The sequence below is a fragment of the Camelus ferus genome, chromosome 4, assembly GCF_009834535.1.
Source record: "Camelus ferus isolate YT-003-E chromosome 4, BCGSAC_Cfer_1.0, whole genome shotgun sequence".
Lineage (NCBI taxonomy): Eukaryota > Metazoa > Chordata > Mammalia > Artiodactyla > Camelidae > Camelus > Camelus ferus.
The window spans coordinates 12,624,764-12,646,946 of NC_045699.1; the positions used below are offsets into that span (position 1 = coordinate 12,624,764).

The following is a 22,183-nucleotide window of genomic DNA, read 5'->3' on the forward strand; positions in this document are numbered from 1 at the left end:
GTTATTACAACTTAATAGAGTTCCCTGTGCTATACAGTAGATCCTTGTTTATCTATTTTATATATAATAGTTTGTATCTGCTAATCCCAAATTACCAATTTATCCCTTCCCACCCCGGTAATCGTAAGTTTGTTTCCTCTTTGTGAGTCTGTTTTGTAAAGTTTATTTGTATCTTTTTTTAGATTCCACATATCAGCGATATCATACGGTATTTGTCCTTCTCTGTCTGACTTAGTTCACTTAGTATGATAATCTCTAGGTCCATCCATGTTGCTGCAAATAGTGTTACAGACGTAATTTTTTTAAGTGTTAGGCATTTTTACATGTCTGGTGCGTTGAGGGACAGAGTCGGGGCAACAGAGGAAAACAAAGCAGGAAAGACGCTGTACATTGTGTGTTGCATCCACAACTGGTGGATGACATTATATAGCACCCTACAGTTTGCCAGACATGCTTATTACCTGATTAATTACCTCCTCTCAACTATCATGAGGGATCGGTCTTGTTGTGAACCAGTTTACAAATGGGAACCTGAGGCTGAGCATCGTGTAAGTGGCTTGTTCAGTATCACCCAATGGGCTCTGAGAGTCACACCTAGGTTCTCTGCTCTCAGAACAAATTTTGAGCCAGGACAGTAGAATAATTAAGGGTATGCTGTCCTTACCCAGATTGGTCAGCATCAGCGTCCCAGTTTTGCTACTTGTTAGCTATATGAGCTAAATAAGGCAAGTAATTTAAGCTTTCTCTGCCTCAGTTTACCATTGTCAAAATGGTAAGAAAATAGAGCCTACCTGCCACATTGGTTTTTTAGGGGAACTGATTTAATGCATGTTAATTTTCTTAGACTACAACCAGCATGTTAAGAAACAAAGAGAGAGAGAGAGTGAGTGTGTGTGTGTGTGTGTGTGTGTTCATTTGCATGCCTGTGCGTGTTTCCACTAGACAGAACTGTTTATCATGTTTCTGGAAATCTCTCACATTAGCTTCCTGAAGTGCAGTCCCTTTCCTTTATACAAAAGAGCTGATTCCAGGCGGCAGCCTCATTATGAATGATGGAGTAGTGTATTTATGAGAAGATGGTGAGTCTGCATCAGACCATCCATGCGGGAACAGGGTCCCACTGTGTAGAAGAGGAACAGAGACCAGACTCTCACCTCTCCTGTAACCTTCACTAAGGCGTTTCTCAGGCAACACCCCGAGGCCGCGGGAGCTGACTGCCATGTAACCCTGCAGCCCACAGAACGTAATGCAGGCTGCAATTTAAAATTTCATGCAGGAAGGGAAAGGTACAGGTTTCACGGAGTCTGTAGATCAAACACAAGGCGAGAGCTAAGTGGCTGCCCAGTGTATCAAGCATGGAAGTAGGCGGCGTGGCTTCGAGTTGTTTCCTAATCAATTTTATTGATTAAACCTCACACTGTCTAACATGGCTCGTGGTGCCTGCACTTCTAAAACCAGCCTTTGAACAAAGTGAGGAGACTCAATCCACACAGTCAGGGAGTAGAAATACTGTTCAAATACTGTTGAGGATTTGCTGTAGAGCCACTAAAAACTCAGGGACCAAAACTGAGTCTCCAAAGGTTAGGGTCACACGTGCTAAATGCTTTCACTTAACTTTAAGGTGCCTCATCTGCCCTGCTGCCCTCCACAAACCTAGAAGGACGGAAGCTCTGCTCTCTGAGCCGGGCAGGAGCAGCAGCCCCAGAGCCCTCCTGGGAGGGTGAAGACAGCCCCTTGCTGCCTGGCTGGGTGCATTTCTTTGTCAGCCTCATCATTTCTCTTTCTCATCATCTTCACTCACACCTGACCATGCTGTTAAACCACCCTCACTCTGCCTCTAGGAGGCCGTATGGACTTGCAGAATCACATGAATTTCAGGGTCAGAGCAAACCAGGTCTGTCTGAGTCCATGGTTTGCTTTTTATTAGGTATGTGACAGAGGACAAATGACTTCTCTGCTTCAGTATCTTTGTCTGTAAATGGAGATTAAAGTAGCAATTTACAATACTGTCAGGAGGATTAAATGAGATAGTACATAGGAAAATGCAGGTCCATATAAGGTACTTATAAGTCAGTTAGGAGAGAGAAACAGAAGGCAGCAGTTGTACTGGCTTAGAGAGAGAAAGAATTTCTGGCAAAATACAGACAAGTGTGTTACTTGTTAATAAAATTTTAATTTGACTGAGATCAATGAAACACCTCATGTGCTGACTACAAATACATACTCGTCAGCAATCCCAAGGAAGATCTATCAGGGCTATTTCCTTTCATTAAAGAGCAATATACATATTGATCCACTCTCCTAAATGGACCTGTGGTTTGCTTTCATACATTACACTTGTGTTCTGCAGAGGGCACACATCTTCCAATAACCTTTAGTTCATAATTCATTATGTCACATTAGAGGCTAAACATGAACACAGGGTCCCCCATCAGGAAGCAGCACCACTCAAGGAGCACGGCTCCTACTGTCTTTTCACCCCCGAGCTGCGTGAGCCTCCCCCCTCAGCTGACCTGTGTGGGAGCCAGGGGAGAATCCTTGCCCACCCCTGTAGGCCAGCCTCTTACCCCTGAGACCAAAGGAACTGCACAGCAGGGCCCGGGCGCAGCCCTTTCACTCAGGACCAGAGATGAACAGCGCACCAACTAGCCAAGGGGGCTGTTAGGCCTGATGGCACAAGGAGGGCTGGAGAACCGCCAGGGCCAGCATCTGCTGATTCATAAAGATGGCGAGAGGCATGCTGACCATCATGTTCATGTGGGCAAAGCATGCAAGATGTTCGCTTTGGGGGCGATGGCAGTGCACTGTCCTGTGGACTTAGAAACGAAAATCGTAACAGTGCGGTCCTGGATGCCCAGATGCCCGGGTGATGCGCCGCCAATGGCTCTGTCTTGCTGTGTCTTTCTGGAAATCTGAGTGCCTGAGACCTAACCTGTAAAATGAATTATTAATTAAGGATTTTTTTTTGCTAATTCATTGCCAGGGAAGTGAAGGAATGAATGGCACAGAAAGGTCCTGAGCATTCTGCAAGTCTGAGGACAGTAAAACCAGAGCTGGGCCTTTCTCCACCTCTGCTGCATGCTGGCTTTATTACTATACCTTCTTTTGTTCCTCCTGACTAAACAGCAGTCCTTCCTTTGCATCTTTGTCTCTTAGTTATCAAAACAAAATTTTTGCCACCAAGTGAAACAGAAGCTAAAGCACTCTCAATAGGTAGGGCTGGAAATAGGCACTACGTACCTCCTCAGGGCCTGTCCCCGTCACACGGCAACACTGGATGCAGCTGGAATCCAGCTTCTCTAATGAGTGAGAGAGGGTAACTCCCTCGTGAGGTTCTTCCTCTCAGGAACCACACTTTTATGGACGTAATACGACACTGGTTTTCAGTCGGTTCTCACTTCTATGAAGGGTTCGGCTGGCTTAATTCTGAGAAAGAATTGGTTTTAGTTTATCCTTTGTGAACCTTTGTCCTTTGATATGTGGTAACAGAAGTTTTCTGCCTGTTATGACGGGGTCCCTTTCATTTTCTTATTGTCCTTAATATCCAAGGATCACGGCGGAACGTCCCCCCACAGCGATGTGGCACTCCAGAGGTGCGCCAGAGGAGCAGGCAGGGCCGGTTTGTCGGGCCTCTCTTCCTCTCTTTTCCTTCTCCGTTTTGGCAGATGACTGGTAGAAAGGGAACATGAAATGACATAAAACAAAATTCACAGGATAATTCTAAAACTACTTCGTTGGCACAATAATTTTAAGACACATATTTACACATAAACCTTTTAATGCTAAAGACCATCCAATTAATTCCTTCAGGTTATGAAAAACAGACTAAGTGACTACCCCAGGGTCACCGAGGGAAAGGGTGACCCAGGAGCACCCTAAGTCTTCCCACTTCATTGCGTTTCCTTCCCACACGTTAGACTCATCAGAACTGAAACAGGACATAAAGATTAGTGACTTGGGGGACAGTAAAATGGAAGTGAGGACGGCAAATCCTGGCACAAAGTTCTGCCGGTAACCTTGCGCTAACGGATCAGACCCCCTTTCCCCGTGAGCCCACAGGCACAGCCTGGGAGGCCTTCTCAGCCCCGCGCTTCAGCAGGCAGCCATTCCCACGGCTTAGAGGTGTCACACAGTGTGAGGTGTATTTCCTGTCTCTGGTTCAGCAGTTAAGTGCGTGGCGTTTTGAACTGGACTGACCAACGTTGAGGTTCCAGGTCCACCACTCCGCAGCCGCTTGGCCCGGGGCAAGTGACCTCTCTAAGCCTTGGGTTCCTCTGTAAAATGGAAGGTATGTTCCCCTTGCCTGTTAGATGTTGTGTAAAGCGCTTAGCACAATGTGTGGCACGTGGCACGTTCTCAGCAGTACTGCCCAAAGGAATCAACCACTTGTCAACTCGGAAGCATTAGTTTTAGCAAAATGTGTGAGGAGAGTTTTAGGGAACTATTCATTGGTGTCTTAAGCCTCTTTGCTAGACTTGATATTAAAAACAGGAAATCAGCCCAGGAGAGACTCTGTTATAAATAAAATCTAGCCGACAGGACCTACTCGGTCCGTCTTCAGCCACATCCCCAATGTCCCTCCAAAGTACCTGTTGCATTGAACTACAGTTCAGCTAAAGATGGCTCATTTATGGGCTAAAGGAGCCTGAAAAGGTTTTAGAATTCAGGACAGAATCAATGTCAAAGCTGAATCTGGAGATGAAGTGCTCTTAGATCCTGTCTAGAAGCAAAGGGTGCAAGAGACAAAGAACACATACAGGGTGGCCAGGTCAGAAAGGCTCTTTGATTACATGTCCTTTCCGGAGACACGGACCAGGAAGAGGGCGCTAACAGCAGTCACGCACACACCTGACTTAACCAAAGGTGACGCTTTTTCACCGACGCCCACTGGGGCTTATTTGCGGAGCCGGGATCTGGGGCAAACAGCTTGCCGCATCTCTTAATGCTGACTCTCAGCACTTTTTAATTGGAGATCTATTTCTTTCCTATGAAAACCTGTTCCAGTCACTCTTTGGCATGAATTGTTTTCTGGAAAGCATGGTGTCGAGGTGAGACTGTCAGAGTTGTGTTGGATGGTGACATGTTCAGGCTCCCATGTGACAGGGAGTAGTTCAGATAATCACTTTAAATATTTCAGTAACACAGTAGTAAATATTTTAAAAGTATACAGTGACAGTGCTGCTGTTTATCACACTCACACTGCTTTTTTTATTTCTAACAAAATGTCTTCCGGGGCTATGTCAAGACTCTCCCTTGAATATTATGGTTGGTAATAGATGCTCCTGAAGAGTTTGTGTTTATACTGGTAGTCGGTGAGTCATGGTACCCTGGGGAAGGGCAAAATCAAGTCAATTTTCTACAGAGGAGCTAAGGAGAAGCCACACAAAAAACCATCGGGCACCCTTCGAGTTCTCTATCTCCTGAAGTAATGAATTAGTCACGGCAAGGGCACGAATGTTCCCAGCAGGTGACGCTTCCCCGGTTGTCTGGGAGGTTTAACCCTCAGTACATACTTACCGTTAGGAGTGACGCCTCCCACCTTTGTGTCTATGGTGTGACTGTGAGCCGTACTTCTCGCTTCTGGTCATCTGCTTTTTTGAGAGAGAAAACAGATAGACAAAGTCCAGATGTTAGCATGATTCCTAGAGTCTGTTTCTCTGAATATTGCTTAATTATTGAGAGACAGCCTCACAAATTTTCAGGTGTGTGCTTCCAATTCATTTTTTTCCATTTACATAAAAAGTCAATTGAAACAGGAGTCTTTGTTGCTGCCTTCATGGAATCTTCTCGTGGGATTTCTCAGAGATTTCCGTGCTCGAAACCAAACTTCGATCAAAAAATAGACTGAAAGTTCTGCAAAATATCATGGGAGTGGTCCAGAATATAGTGTATTCCTGTCACACAAAGAATTCCTTTCCAGCTAGGCTGCCTCCTGGCCTGGCATCTATTCTCTTGAGAACTGTATAAAGGCTACAACATTTAGGTTTGCACCTTCCTACAACTTAATGAATCTACTTCCTACAACTTAAATCTTAAAAAAAAAAAAAAAGTGACAATAAGATGTTCAAATAGTCTTTTTTTAGAAATTGGGGGCCATACTGTGTTGGGGATAAAAGTACAGATGACAAAACCAGACCTGCTTTGAGCCTGGGACATCAAGTACATTCTAAGGGCTCTGAGAACCAATCGTTTCATCTGCCAAACAGGGATGACAGTCGTACCTCCTTCACAGAGTTGAGGAATGAGCGAGATGATACAGGGAACCCAGCACGGTGTCTATATAATAGATGACAGCTATTATTTTTTTAAGGGTTTTATAAATTTAGATCATTTGGTCTCAAAAATTATTCTATGGGAACAAAAACTCTGGATGTGCCTAAGTATGAAGGGGTAATTTTAGTCATGATGTAACAGTTCTGTCGCAAAGAAGGGACTCTGGTTCACAACTGGAGAAGAACTGAACGTCTTGTGAGAATGAGTCCACTCTCCTTCCCACAAGGCTGACACCAGGCAGCGCCCTCAGTGGGGAGGCTGCAGCTCTCCACGTGATACTCAAACTCGGAGGCCAGCTTCACCTGCCGCAACCAAAGCGCCGTGAGGCAGGCCATGTGCCAGGCAGGGAAGCCCCTTCCGGGAGCGTTCTGTTTCATTTCTCAAGTCATCACTCACATTCACTTCCCTCTTCTGTTTGGGCAGGGTCACATGTGGCAATTTTACAGCCTGTGTGGGCAGCTAATTAATAACAATTCAGATAAAGCCTTTTCTGTTGGCAAGGGCACTGTAGATCAATTTTAGTCAACTGTGTCCAGTCCTGTTGGAATAATAAACTCAACAGTATTAGAGATACTGTGAAATCCACATACTTTGTCCAGCCTGAATGGGATTAAAGACAGGCAATTAATCGCCTCTGCATTTTCTTACTGGTAGAAGTAGATTTTTAGACATAGTTTTGTACAATTTTAAAATTATTTAGAAACTTACCTCCCTCTTGACATAGAAGAGATTTCTGTCCCAACTCAATCTGAAATGCTACTAAAATGTCATGAATGTGCAATCAGTCCATCAAAGCCCGATGGAATTACCTTTTACATTTACATCTCGCTTTAGAAATGCTATTGAATCTAATCCCACTTGACCCAGTGATTAAGAAGGACAGTTATTAATGTCCCCATTTGATAGATAAGGAAACTGAGAGATGGAAAAGATGAGACTCTTACCCAGTGAGTGGCAGGGTCAGATAGAACCCAACTCTCCTACCTCAGAGTCCCAATAATATCCTACCCGACACGAAGGCTTCCCAAGTGATACAGGCATTAATAACGCCTTCCACCTCTCCATGTACAGAGACGTCCCTTTTTTCCTGTAGAGAGCATTCCCCCACCATCAAACCACCAGCACAGCTGCAAGCTGGCCACGGTGAGAGTACTTACACTATGGGAATCAGCAGTGGATATGTATCTGCCTTTGGGCCTTTATTATAACCAAGGCAACGGCATAGATACTCTGGGCAGGTTCTAGGCTAGATTTTGATTTAATATACTTGAGGTAAAACCCACAGATCTGTATTTTAAACACAGTGTATATAATTTATAATATTTGTTATATATGTTTATTTTTAATATTTAAGTTTTATATTCAGAACTCAAGAGGGACAAGAGTAGATATAGTAAGATTCTCCTCTCCCACCTTGGCTTCCCACCTACCCAGTTCCCTCCCCCGGAAGTAACCATTATCATCTTTGCATTCTTCCAAAGCTATTTATACAGGCAAAGACATATTTAAGTATTTTCTCATATTATGCACAAATATGGATCATTTTAAACAAGCTCTCTCAGATGATCAGTCAATTCCTCTGGAAAGAATGCAAATTCAAGGAACTCCTGGTGGTAAGCTCAACCAGTGATTCACAAACTTGAGTGTGTAGCCAACTTACCTGCAGGGTGTGTTAAAACAAGGATTGCTGCGCTGCCTACCTCGGGAACAGCTCATCTAAGGCAACATTTATTCAGTTCTACACTCCTAGCTCTGGTCATTTGTCTTCCCAAAATACATCATCAGTGGCCATAAAACCAGTAGCATGTGGTCAGCACAGGTAACAGGCACTGTTATAAGCACTTTACCTGTATTAAACCTGTCAGAGCCTGGGACAATTCTAGTAGACAGATACTGTTATCCCATTTTACAGAAGGAAAATTGAGGCAGACAAGTAACTTTCCAACTTCATTCATTTTAGCAGGTAGGTAGTAGAACCAGTCTGACTCGAGAACCCACAGGCCTAATATTAGCCTGCGCTGCCTTTCAGTTCTTAAGATGAAGCTTAACAGGCCCTTTCAAATATCAGCGCCATGTGATTAAGTCCACTATACAGCTCCCGAAATATGTACATTTGTAAGTGAGGAAATTTTTATTTTAAGACAGGCAAATAAATTATTTTGTTAGTTTCTTAGGTAAAGAATTTGAGAAGTTTTCAGTTCACTTGCAGCTCTTCTGAAAAAATCAGTTTTGTAAAATGAGGCATACCAGTATTTTGTACTCAGTAACAAATTTTTTACAATACGAGCGGATGTTACATTTGATCATAAAGTTCACGCACAACACTATATACGATACATAAAATACTGCCCTAGTTAATATATATGAAGCTATTTAATTCAAAGCAATAGGATTCAGTTACTACGTCTGTTGGATCTATAGTATGCGAGCTTTGCAAGAGTCAACTGTTAATTTTCACAGAATTTATAAATGTGCTGATAATACAATGTCAGACAGATATGGGGTTGGGTGGAAGTATTTATTACAGAAATCAGCAAAGGCCAGAGAATGGTTTTTTTCTTCCCCTTTGGAAAACTGGTCATTAAACATTTACCAGCACACCACTCTTCCAGTAGATCAGGTATCCCAAACCAAATAAATACATTTTGCCTAACAGGCACTTTGAAAAAGAGAGAGACTTTAAATAGTACATTGCTAAGACTGGCACATTAAATACAACGTTAACCACAGTATTGACTTCTTAACTTGAATCACTGAATTCTTGCCAGTAACTACAAATGTGGATTAGACACCCAGAACTTCCCTCTCATGCCTCTGACCACAGAAATAATTATTTAGATACTTCACAGCAAAGTCCCCAAAGCTAAACACAGGATGAGGACCAAGTGCCCCCAGGTCCTTGTTCTGACAGTCCTAGAATGCAAATCTGAAGTCTGGATTTTTAAGAACTTCTCTGGCAACAAAATGAAGCATGTGGAGGGTCTGGAGTAGGTTTGCTAAATAAATTAGCACAGCGCTTCTAAATCTCCCATCTTTGACTACTGTCGCAAATGATTTCTAAAATCAAGTAGCATTTGGGGATTTTCTAGCATTGAAGAGGCTTGGAATTCCCTAGTGAGGTTGATGAGGGAAAAAAGCTCAAGAGGGCAAATGTCTGAATACTAAAGTAAAAAGCAAGAAATTAACTTTCTCTTTACTCACTTTAGTGAGAGCTGCAGTCTCAACTTCTGAGTAAATAAAATGCGTCTAATGATTTTTAATTACCTACCCTGTTTGTAAAACCCAACTACTGAATGCGGAAAATTCTATTCAGTGAACAGGAAGAACAGTGCTTCTCCCCTGGGAACTGTTAGTGCTCTGATAACTCTGGAATAAAAGTGCACAATGCCACATCACAACACACACAGTCACAGCGACTGGCCGTGTGTGGCAGGTTTGTCAAGGACTTTCACAGCATCCCAGTGAGTAACAGGACCTGTGGGCTTTTGCTAACTTAGCAGGAAACTAACTCCGCTTTACGTTTCCACCCCTTCCTGTCTGTCAACAAAACTACACAGCACTACGCCGCCCCCAGCACTCAAAACCCACCCAAAAGCTCTCTCCAAAGACCTGTGATGACTCCTAAGAAAAGAGTGCAGAGAAATAAAAGGTCTTCAGTAAGAGCTGTTGTCCTCAATCCCAGGACGAGGGGAGAGGGACCCAGGTGGGGGTGTCGCTGGGGGCTGCAGCTCAGAGCAGCCTGGGACCTTCACCCTCACTGGTCCAGAGAGTACAAAGTCAACTCTCTCATCTGGAACTAGCCCCACATTTCTACTTGCATGAAAAACAGTAAAACCTTTCTATATTCTTTACATTGGTCTCATTGTTCAGAGACCTCGGGTTGGTGGTGGCGGTGAGCTGCATCCAATCCCAAGAGCCCCTGTACTGTGGCGCATGGCCGGGCCCATGGCAGACAGGGGGTTAGAGGATTCGTAGGAGGACTTTGGAGAGGATGCAGAAAGGAGGATTGGGGCGAGGAAAGGAAGCTTTCCCTGTTAAAACAAACTTGCAGAGAGTCTTCCTTGGGTCTCAGGTTTCTCAAATGTTGCTGTTCCCTTCAGACAATTTTATCTAATTAACATCTATTTTTCACATCTTTATGCAGTAATCAGAGTTCAATTACCGGAACCCAGCTGCTGATGCTAAAAAGTACTAGAAAATTAAATTCATATAAAAAATCCTTAGATGCCCTCACCATCTCCTCAACCAAGACAAAGGAGCTTGATTCCTCATTGTGCCTACATACCTTCAGTCCCTTTTTATAAGTCAATCATTGGGTGACTGTGGTTCCATTCCAGGACATACTAGGGAAAGCCACGCAGAGAGGGTCAAAGAGAAAAACAAAAACAAACCTGAATACTAACACAGACATTCCCATCTAAGGACAGTAAAGGACTTAAATATGTACATATTCTAACACTTTTATTTCACTTTAAGGAATCTAACTTTGAAGAGCATTTAATCTAAAGTTAATATCCACGCGTCAGTTTGCTATAGAGAATTTTATCCTCCAGAGAGAACTGTTGTTCTCCCTTTGCACGTTCTTTAAAGAGTTACTTTAGGTGTGGTCACCGCAATCCTTCCCCAAAGGTCTTCCTAACAAACCTGACTTATGCTTAATCAGATGACTAATTGTTGTGACAATGGTGATGAATTTTTAAAAGGTGAAGTTTCTAATTCTGTCAAATTATATTTTGTGTGCAGGATGTTAACATTTTATAATACTTTGGCCACCTTAAGTCTTTGAAAAGAGTAGAAAAGAGGAAGGTGGAATAAGAAAAAGGACACAAGGAAAAAAGGAGGAAAGGAAGAGAGAAGAAAGAGACTTTTTATGTGACTGATGTGAAAAACACACTTATCTGGTTTTGCTGAAGAACTTGGGGTGTAGCTTTGCTATTTTAAGTGAAAAAGAAGAGAACCAAGATTTGCTAAGGGCTTCCTGTCTACCAACTCCTTTATGTACTTACCTCATTTAAAAATCTCAACTAGATAGAAAGGTAGCGATATTACCCTTGACATTATGAAACCGAGCCTCCCTGAGTTTACACGATTAACCTACTTCTCACCAGCTGCAAGATTTCAGTCACTGGAGCCAGAAACAATCGTCCCAAACTTCCTAGTCCCTTTCCAGGTTACCTGTTTTCATGAGGTGTCTGTGCTTCCATTACGTCTGATTCCTTGATAACTGGTTGGCAATTGCCAAGTCTCTGAGCATGAACTCGGCTTCCCATTATCCCATTGCTGGTAGGAAACAGCACAGTCCACCATGTAGCATTTCATACACTGGCGTTCGGAGCAAGGACTGAGAGGCAAAGGCAGTATTTCCTCAGGATTTCATAGAATTCGTAAGCATCACTCTTCCCACAGCAAAAACGGAACACAAGAGTCAATGTTGTTTACTTAGGGTAACTCCTCACTGTTACAGTCCCCTGGTCGTAAAGATAGCACAGCCCTCAAAAGGCAGGAGCATTTGCTCACTTCTAACCACACACACTGCTTACTGGATCTTAGACAATTTTTCCTAAAACGAGATTGACCAATGAAGGTCAGAGACATGCATTTTTCTTCATGTTTAGGTGGAAAGCACGTGGTTGTGAGCTCAGCAGTCAGGAGCATATAGTTAGAACCTCTAATCCCAGCCCAGGACTGGGAAACGTCCACGCTCCCAGGACAGGAGCCAGAGACTCCGCTCTGACTGGGACAGTGTGTGTTTTCCACCTGTCGCCCAGCATCGTTATGAATGGTGCCCCCCCACCCCAGGAGTGTCCCAGTTTGGATGGTATACTTTCTGGCCGCTTTACCTGTAGAAAACGTAGATCACCACAGCAGACACAAGGTATCCTCCTTCCCACCCTGGGCTGCGTCATGCTGAGAACCTGCAATATTAATTAATACAACACGATGAGGCCTCAGTAAAGATAAAAGCAGTTATGAAAATACATGCCACTTGTGTACTTTGTAAAATATGTTGAGATACAGCAGTTGTTTCCCTGCTAGGGCAGGTCTGTATTTCAGCAGAGATGGGCAGAGGATGTTCAGCTGAACTATCGAGTCAATGACAGAGCTGGGTCCTGCCCCCCAGCCCTGCCACTTGCTGCATGAATGGCCGTGACCTGGCAGCTCAGTCCTCCGCAAGGCTCAGCTGCATATTCTGCTCAGGAGAGGGAATAACACCACTCCCCACCCCCACCCGGTTTTTACCAGAGTGACTAGGACTTGAGAGACACAGTATTCGGTTTAAATACTCCGTGCACTACTACTCTGCCGCATGACCGTGTAAATTTAGAGACTCGGTGTCCTTACAGAGAGAGGATGGTAGCAGGAACAGGTCCTGTCTTGGGGAGGTTGTTTTGAGAACTGAATAATATAATGCATATAAAGCAAGCATGTAGTAACTGTTTCATTGTCATTATTTTGAGATATGGGAAGATACTTAAGACCTATAAATAATTTGTAGCAAAAATTTGTTAAGATTGTCTTTTCCCTGACTGCACATGACTGGGTACTAACTTGTGTAGCTTCAATCATGGTGGTCTTACCTGAAAACCACATTAAGATTTCACCTGGCTTTTAAATATTCAAAGAAAGGTTCACATAAACATAACCTAGGAATCATACCCCTGAATTGGCTGGGTTAAAACCTCCAATGACATGGTTTTCCAGGAAACAAATCTGCAATTGCTAGAATTCTGTCTTCATGCTGTTTGACACTCTCTGGGCTCTTTCATACTTTATCTGATTTTCACCTTCGTTTTTAGTCATAAAAATCTCAGTCTGCTGAGCCATTACTGGTTTTCTTTCTAGACAATTCACCCAAATGAGGATAATTAGCATGTATATTACATGAAGGTAAACATAATATAAGATGTGAATCCTTATGATTCCAGAAATGTTTACCAAATCCAAGTAAACTGGCAACTATATGTAAGCCCCCCTCATTGTGTATGTGTATATGTACATAATATATAAATCATAATCTTCAAGGACACACACAGATACCTACTTGATCTCACACACATGTATCCATGTATATATAAAAAATCAAAGTTCTCAGCCCTGTGTATATATTTTCAACTGAAAGAAATAAACCCAGAAATTAAGATACGATTTTTCTGTTCCCTCATTAGAAATAGCTCAATTGAAAGACAGAATATTTATGAATACTCTATCACTAGTAAGTGATGTCTAGCAGTAAGAGGAAAAGAAATGCCCCACGCTGCGGGGAGAGGAGAGAGCGTAGGAGGAAGGAGATGGGCCTGGCAGAGGGCTGCACGTGTAGGCAGAGGGCTTGTGTGCAGTCTCCTTCCAGCATCTGTCAAGTATCTGCCTCTATAAAGCGATCCTTTCTGTTTCGTTGCACCTACAGAATTCTGACAAATGAAGTATCAGAAGTGAAAAGCTCATTGCTGTACATATTAATACATTAACGACATCTTTAACGTACTTCCCTAAGTGTGGGGTGCATTCCAATGCAATACTGATTTTAGGAGGTACAAAATGTTTCATAACCCTGAATATATGAGGATACAGTTACCCCCTTTTAAGCTGACTGTCAATCCTCTAATTACAAAAAGGGGGAAGACTCAGTTTTAACACCTCTCTAACCCTGACCGTTGTCCCAAATGGAGATCAGGTCTCTGGCTCAGAGCCCTGAAGATAAGAAACTTTAGCAAAAAAGTAACATGATTGTTTCTACTGGTTTTTTTGTTTTTTAAATTACTTTCTATTGTGGTTTTTCATGTAAAATGGGCCAGTAAATTTTTACTTCTAAGGTATTTAGGTTCTAAAAATGATTTTAAAATAGCAAGTAAAAAATGGTAACACAGATTCAGCAGAAGTCATGCCTTGGTAACAAAGGCCTGGCATCTGGAAAGGTCAATAAGGGTCACCACACGCTTTGTGCGACACTGTGTGGAGCACGAGTGCACTGTCCTCACCTTTCTTCCTTCAGGACACAAAGAGGCAAATTCAAACATGAACAGAGCTACTGCACAGATCCCAGAGGCTGAGGTTTGCGTGTGGCCCCCTTTCTAGTATCTGTGACTTGAGCCCTTTCCTTCCCACTGACTTGCTCCACATTTGTGATCTGCAGGCACTGTGGTTGAAAACTGCTAGTCCAATAAGCCAGCGCAAAGCAGCAAGGATTCTAGTAGAGAAGCTATGACGTGTACACACACAGGGCACGGTTAGTTACAGAGACTCTAATACTGACAGGGAAAACAGAAATAGTAGCCAACAAGGGGATGGTGTGGCCGATTAAGTAAAAGGTACAGCAGTCATGTCTGCATGTCCCTTATCCACCACACAGACTTCCTGTGATCGGATTTCAGAGAGCTTTTTTATGCTGTTTATGTTTTCAAAAATAATATAATGAATGTTGAAAGCATTTTTTAAACAAACAGCAAAAAAATGTCAGATGGCTGCTACAAGTAGCAGGTACTTAGTATAACACTTAACAGTTTACTGTATTCTTTACAATTTTCCCTTAATTATACTCACAATAAAGACACAAATTTATATCTTACTTTTCTTCACTTAACATCTTTTCATGTAAAAACCTTCCAAGTTATTAAGTATCTCCTATAACTGATTTTTATTCCTACGTAACTGTCAATTTAAGGAGAGGAATCACAGATAGTGTAATTATTTCTCCTTGACTGGACACTGTTTAATGTAATATTTCAACATATTAAATAATGTAATAAAATGCATCTTTGATGTTTAAAGTTATAATTTGATCCTGATTTGGGAAAATGACATTAATATCATTAATTTGTCTACTAAACAGTCTCCCTACTAGACAATTAACTGAGAACAGAAATTACATTTGCTCAACTCTCTGTCCCTAGCTCTGCCTTGAACATAGAAGGTACTTAGTATGTGTTTATTGAGTTGAATTGAATATACTTTCTTTTTGATAGTTTCCCATTCTTTTCTGGAGAAAATTAAAGCAGTTACTTGGCAGCCATCAGATGCTAAAGAATAAGGGAAAGTCCCCAAATATCTACTAAAATTAGAGGCAAAGATCCATTGAGACTGTCCTGGGATATAAAAATTACATGTTCTTCCTTCACTTCTTTGCTGCATAACTTTTTTTTTAAAGCTTCATTTTCTCATCTACAAAGTAGCTATAAAAACAATAAAATTCTTATCACCCAGGAATCTAACAATGATTTAATATAAGTTAAGAAGAGGCACATAGACAGGAATTTGAGATGCTGTTCTCTATCTGGCAAAGATGGTTGTATCAGTAAGCACCAAAAGTGACCTTAGTGTGGCAAGATATGATTGTGTTTGTTTCTCCAGTATGTTAAAAAAAAAAAAAAAGCTGAATGTAAAATAGCTTCAGTGATATTTTAGGTAGATGATGAAGTAATTTTCCAGATGCGTAAATCTTTTCTTATAAATATAACAATAGAAGCTCAAATATATCCATGCAGACTACACTGATGCTTTATGTCCATTTATATTTATTTAGGCAGAGAATGGCCACCTACTTACCAAACCTACCTTTCTTTCCTCATAAGCACGTAGCTGAACCTCATTTCCCAGCCTCTCATGGGCCCACGTGGCTGAGTTCTGGCTAATGAAATATGAGCACAAATTGTGAGCGTTACTGTCAGGTCTGGTTCATGAAAACCTCTCACCCACAATCCTCTGTCTCCACATGGAATGGAAAGGGGTTCAAAGATCTAGAAGAGTGTGGAGCCACCAAATTTATAGGCACAGGTCCCCCAGTGTTTTCTTGAAGAAGAACTAATAAGCTACTGGTTTAAGCCCCTGAGATTAGGGTTTATCTGTTACAAAAGCTGGAAGAGACTTATATTTGTTCATTTCCAGAGTGTTCCAGATGGGATTTAAGACAGCTATCTTGTCTGAACAGCTTTCAACAAGAAAGAAGCTAAAATGTCTACATGCCTTCAGCACCAACTAATTAAAACCAGGTAATCTCTGGAGGAATTCCCCTTCACACTCAGGACCCTCCACAAAGGGTCCAGGTTTTCACAGGACGATGGACAAGATGCAAGAATCTGAAGGGGAAACTACTTACCACACTTCTCCATTAGACCTTATTTTCCCACGTAAACTGTCATAATCCTGTGAAAGGGAAGTGGCCCTCGGTGCTCACACGCTTTAGAGGCTAACCTGGTGGACCTTGAGAACTGAGTAATTACCACAGAAAGGCAGCCAGCCTTTTTTTTTTTGCTCCAAAGTAAGGCACATATCTTACAGCTTTTCCTAACTCTATCGTCAGAGGAGTTTAAGTAACTTATTAATAGGCATTTTTGCCCAAAGTTGTGGTTACCTCAGTTTTCTCATGTGTAATATGAGATCTTTAAAAGACGTGAGTATCCATCCTAACGGGCGAACCCAGCACCTCCAGACCGCCTCTCCCTGAAGGTGACTGTTGAGTCAGGACAGGTTTTACGTGCTCCCTGCAAATGGGATGTTCGACGTCTAGGAGAGAGAATCTGTATTATTTCTCTTTCTCTAAGTTACTACATATGGAGTTGTGACTTCATATACATTCTCACAATAACCCAGGAGATTAGTTACTATTATGCCCATTCTAGACGTAAGAAAACTGAAAATAAAGTGCTAAGATCAAAACACATTTCTACTGTTGTCCATCTATGCTCTCAGCCATTACCTTCCACTGCCTTACAGATTTGGAGCGCTGCATGGTATGTTTGTGAGGCCATCAGGCGTCTTAACCCAGCTACCTCTCATTTAATAATATTAATTTCAAAGAGACATATCTCAAAGCTAGACCAAAATCACTTTCATCTCTAAAAAGGTTTAGTAGATCAGACCCATTCTGTGTGTCAAAGTATTTCTACATCGGCCAAAAGGAGACTCAGAACTATTGAGAATTATAGAAGAGCAGATCGTTTGCATTTCAAAGAGATGAAAATAAACACAAGAACAGAGGGCTCTCGGGTTTCAGGAAAGATTAAACAGAAACTATTAATTAATGACTTAGGACAAGCTTTGCTAATTGTTTACTAGTCACTTGAATACAAAATGAACTCATGTTTTGAAGTAGATCCAGTCCAGTGGAAAGTCGTTTCAGAACCATGAAAAAGATACCAAAGCATAGCCGAGAGGGAAGAGGAGGGAATTTGATGTTTTCCTCTGTTTTTAAAAGGAAGCATTGCTATTAAAAAAATCTTTTTAAAAAGTAAGAGTTGCTAATGCAAGATGTTAACAATAAGATTAACTGTGGGGGAAAAAGGAGAACTCTCTGTACTTTCTTACACCACAACAAAAAACAAGAGTTGCTACCGGAGAAGAATTGTTGTTTAGGGACAATATATGAGAAGGGATGGAAGTACAGAGTAAAAGGTAAGAGCTCTGCCTTTGAAGTAAAAGCTCCTGCCCGGAAACACCGGCTCCCTTACAGACCAGGGCTGCACAGCCTCAGGTAAGTGACTCACCCAGCAAGAAGGGAGCTTCCCGCTTCTCCTCGGGTCAAGAGGTAAGTGCTCTGTGGAACCCTTCGGAGTCTCCCACTGTAACTAACAGCACATCACAACTCCTCTCTGACTTCTTCCTGGGAAATCTGGACAAGGACTGTTAGGCTAGATAACCGCTCTGGCCCAGTAAAGGAATGTGCTGCTCTATTAGGATTTTTCTGCATTGCTTGGGGGGGGGGGGGGTTCTGGGCAAATGAGTTTTCCCCAAATGAGGGCACCGTGCGCGGGACAGCCGATGTGGAAGCTGTGTTAGGTCCTTTACAATAATACCACCTGGGAGGGGCATGGGGTGGCCTCGGCAGGTAGTAGCTGGAGGCGAATATTCTCAGGGACTGTGGAATAACTACTTAACAAACCGCAATGGAGATTCCTCATACCCATCAAGGGAATTACCAGTGATATCCCTTTATTGTGGCTCCCAAAGAGCCCTGTGAATTGCCAAATAAAAAGAATCAGCTTTAAAATCTACCATATATCTGGATATATATCCAAAGGAAACTCTTAATTCAAAAAGATACATGTAGCCCAATGTTCATAGCTGCACTGTTTACTATAGGCAAGACGTAGAAACGACCTAAATGTCCATCGGCAGAGGAGTGGATAAAGTTGTGGGCTGTGTGTATGTGTATGATGAACTGATGAACGACTACTCAGCCATAAAAAAGAATGAAATAATGCCATTTGCAGTAACATGGATGGACCTAGAGATTATCACGCTAAGTCACACAGAGAAAGACAAATGCCACATGATATCACTTATATATGGAATCTAAATTATAAAACAGAAAGAGACTCACCGATGTAGAAAACTTACGGTTACCAAAGGGGAAGTGGGGAAGGGATAGATGAGTAGTAGTTTGGGATTAGCAGATGCAAACTACTATGCACAAATTAGATAAACAAGGTCTTACTGTATATAGCACAGGGAACTACATTCATTATCTTGTAATAACCTATAAGAAAAAGAATATGTATAACTGAATTAATATGGTGTTCACTAGAAATATATAACATTGTAAATCAACTATACTTCAATTAAATAAATAAATAATATAATAAAATCTACCAGTCCCAGAGAACATTATCTATGACAGTGCAAGTTAAGTAATAACTTTCCTTACCTCCTCTCTCTTGAATAAATTAGATAAAGGGAAAACAGAGGGATAAAGTTAAGGTACTATCTGACTACATCCCTCAAGTCCTACTTGTTTAGTTTGCTAGTTGTAGGATCATTTTATATAAATCTCATTGCATTAAATCATATTAACAGCAAATTTTCAGATAGAATCTCACATTATCTACGCAGACTTCCAGTCACATGATACTATCCAAGTAAACAGAGATCAAGATGCTCTCTTTAGCTATTTACAGAATGGGTCACCTGCATATGGTTAATTGTGAGCTAGCTACTGTATCGGATAGCTCTTTACATGCCTGCGTAAGCCACTGAGGAATTTTATCATTACCTGTAATTTTTGTTTAAAAGATACACATCAGATGCCTTCCAAACTGGACTTTCATGCTGGTTGTTTCCATTTCCTCCTTATGAAAAAATGAATAGAGAGAAAAAGGTAAAAATACAAAAGTTTGGAGGGTAATTGGCGATCATGTAGGAGGATAAATTTTGCAAACAGTTCAAATCCATTGTCTCCTGCCGGACTGGGGACTTCAGGGTTCCATCTCTAGTTCACTCGGGTCCTTCAGAGAACTTCGGGTAACCCTGCTGACTTCAAGACTCACTCACACTAAGATTGGTTTCTCTTGGTTTTCAAATGTTTTATACCACTTTCACAGCTCTTCACTATCTGATTTGGGCACAGAGCAGTATTTGTGAATTAACAGTTTTAGATTCCTTGAGGTTATAACCTGAGACGTATTTTGGACACTTGTATTAAATCCTTTACTTTTCTTCCCTACCTTACCTCCCCTCATCACCCACCTCTGTCCATCTGGGAAACAGGTTTATTTATTTATTTCCAGTAAACCTATCAGTAGCTAATGTGAAGGTTTAAAGATATTTCTGTGCTACCCATTTATTGTTTTGTGCCCTTGTTCAGTTGCCAGAGAACTAAATTCATTACAGAATTCCCAGGCTAAGCAATTTATCATTACCTTGCCATCCATCAAAGCAGCTGTTTCCCTTCTATGCTTTCTTTTTAAACAGCATACAAACACCATCATCTCTTTCTTTTCTTGTGTTTTAAATGATGGCTGCTTGAAACTCCCCTTTTCTCTTTATCACTGTCATCCTTTTGAGGACTTTCTTCTCCAGTATCTTCTGCATCTGTCCTCAGAGGAAATCCATGTCTTTGGAATGCTTTCTGTCCTGACAGATCCTGTTTCAACAAACTACGCCATTATCCCATTAAAATATATATATATAGAAGAATGGCAGCTGTTTATGAGCTCATCACCTTACACACAGCACCTTTCCTCTGCTTCATTATCACAAATTAACCGTGAAGGTAATGAGAATCATAGATGGCATCAGCTTACCCATGTCCCGAAGCTAACGGATGTCAAACTCAGAATTTGTGCCAGGTATTCGCGTCCAAGTGCTGTTTCTATTTTTCCATGGCTTCCTTCAGCCCCTGATGATTTGGTGTTTCACACATTAAGAGGATGAGGTGAAAACACACCCAGCACACAAAACAGCCCAAGTATAAAAATACACACCTGCTCACACCAGGTTTAAAAGGGTGTTAATCATTGTGCTTGAGAGTCCCTTTGATCGGAATTAAGGGCAGGGCCCCAGTCGGCTTCCTGCAGATTTTCTTTCCTGCTTTATTCTTAATGAAACGAAGTTCATCTTGCCAAACTTTTGTCGCAGTCAGACATTCTGAGAAAGCTCTGACTGTCAGACTTCTGCTCACAGTGAAAGCTAAATGGAGTCAGACTAAGAACTATTTGTGCTAAGAATAAAGCAGAACCTCCCTGCAGTTTCCAAACTCCAACAGACAACTGTGATGAGGTATGGCCCCAGATTACCTGCTTCTACTTACCTGGAAGGCAGCAGAAGAACGGGAGGGGTGCTCTAGGTCAGGGGGGCATTTGCTGCCTGCTTGGTGAGTACTTACCGTCCTCCTTTGTGATGGTCCCTCGCTTCACCAGTGTCTAAGGGAAAGCGTCACCCACCCTCTCCGCATCAGCTGAGCTCCTTTCTGGGTCAGTTGGAGCCATGACTGAAGTAGACACCATCATTTCCACGGCAGATGTAGAGCTTGACTAAGGGGTAAACTAGTACTGAGATAAATCAGAAACAAGATGCGAGTTATCTCCTCCTCTAACTAGTGATACGTAAGTTGGGTAAACTCTGAAAGAGAATACTCAGCAGTGGAATTTATATTTTTAAAAAACTGATTTATCATAAACTAAAAAGTCCAGTGTGTGTAATAAAACTTTCTCTTGAACAGAAAATCATGTAACTGTTAATAGAAAATCCATTTTCCCTGTCCTATCAAAGAAATATTTTTAAAAGTATTTGAAAAATATTATTTTCAAGGAGTAGAAAATCATCAGTCTGCCCAGGGAGCCCAGAAGTCCTGGTTAGTGATGGACACATGTGAGGGAACCAGGAATTCCTCAACCTGTTACTGCTCGTAAGCTCGCTGCCATCTGAGTGAGTGACACCAGGTCCCATCCAGTTGACAAAAAGCTCTGCCTTCAAACACCTCTCAAATCTGCCCAGTTTCCAAGCCGCCACCTCTGACCCAGCTCGAGACCACTTCTGTCCTGGCCTGAGTTAATGCAACACCTCCTCAGTTTCCCACTTCCAGTTTTCCCCACCTGCAAATCTATTTTTCATACCGCAGTCAGATTCATCTTCCTGAAATGTAAATCTGTTCCTATCACTCTTTAGCATAAAACACTTTAATGGCTTGCCGTTGCCCTCAGGATAAAGTGCAAACAGCTTATCATAGTTCACAAGCCCCTTGTAAATCACTCCCCTAATTACCTCTCAGCCTCTTGTCTCTCCATTTCTCTTCTGTTTTTGCTCCAACCATTCTGAACTACATACTTTAATTCCCCAATCACAGAGTGTTCTCCATGGTTGCCAGGCCTCCTGCACACACTGTTCTTTTTGTCTAGACTTCACTCCGCCTCCCTCCCCCAAAGATGGGGGGGGGTTGTAAGTGCAAATAGACTGTTACTCTGTCTAGGCTACTCCGTATTTTGCCTGAAGCAATGTGAGGAAAAGGATAAGTAAACTGATAAAGATGTATGCTGTAATCCATACAGCAACAAATAAAAGAGTAAATAAGGTCAGAAGAACTCAAGTGCAATACTAAAAACCAGTTGTTTAAAACAGAAGGAAGGAGAATGAGAGGGAAAAAAATTCAAGAGACAAGTAGACAAGAGACAACAAACAGCAAAGGGGCGTTCTCATACACAAT

The 22,183-nt window shown here is 41.9% G+C and overlaps 1 protein-coding gene across 2 annotated transcripts in view; it reads left to right on the forward strand.

Annotated features, from left to right (window-relative positions):
- The window catches only part of LINGO2 (leucine rich repeat and Ig domain containing 2), a 1,050,366-nt gene that overhangs the window by 1,022,770 nt on the left and 5,413 nt on the right, over window positions 1-22,183 (forward strand). Inside the window, exon 8 of one of the 2 annotated variants that reach the window (XM_032479097.1) lies at window positions 16,153-16,256. The gene's annotated coding sequence lies outside the window, so the exon portion shown is untranslated. Of the gene's footprint in view, window positions 1-16,152; window positions 16,257-17,571; window positions 17,659-22,183 lie in introns of those variants that run through there. The other variant, XM_032479098.1, reaches the window with a different exon arrangement.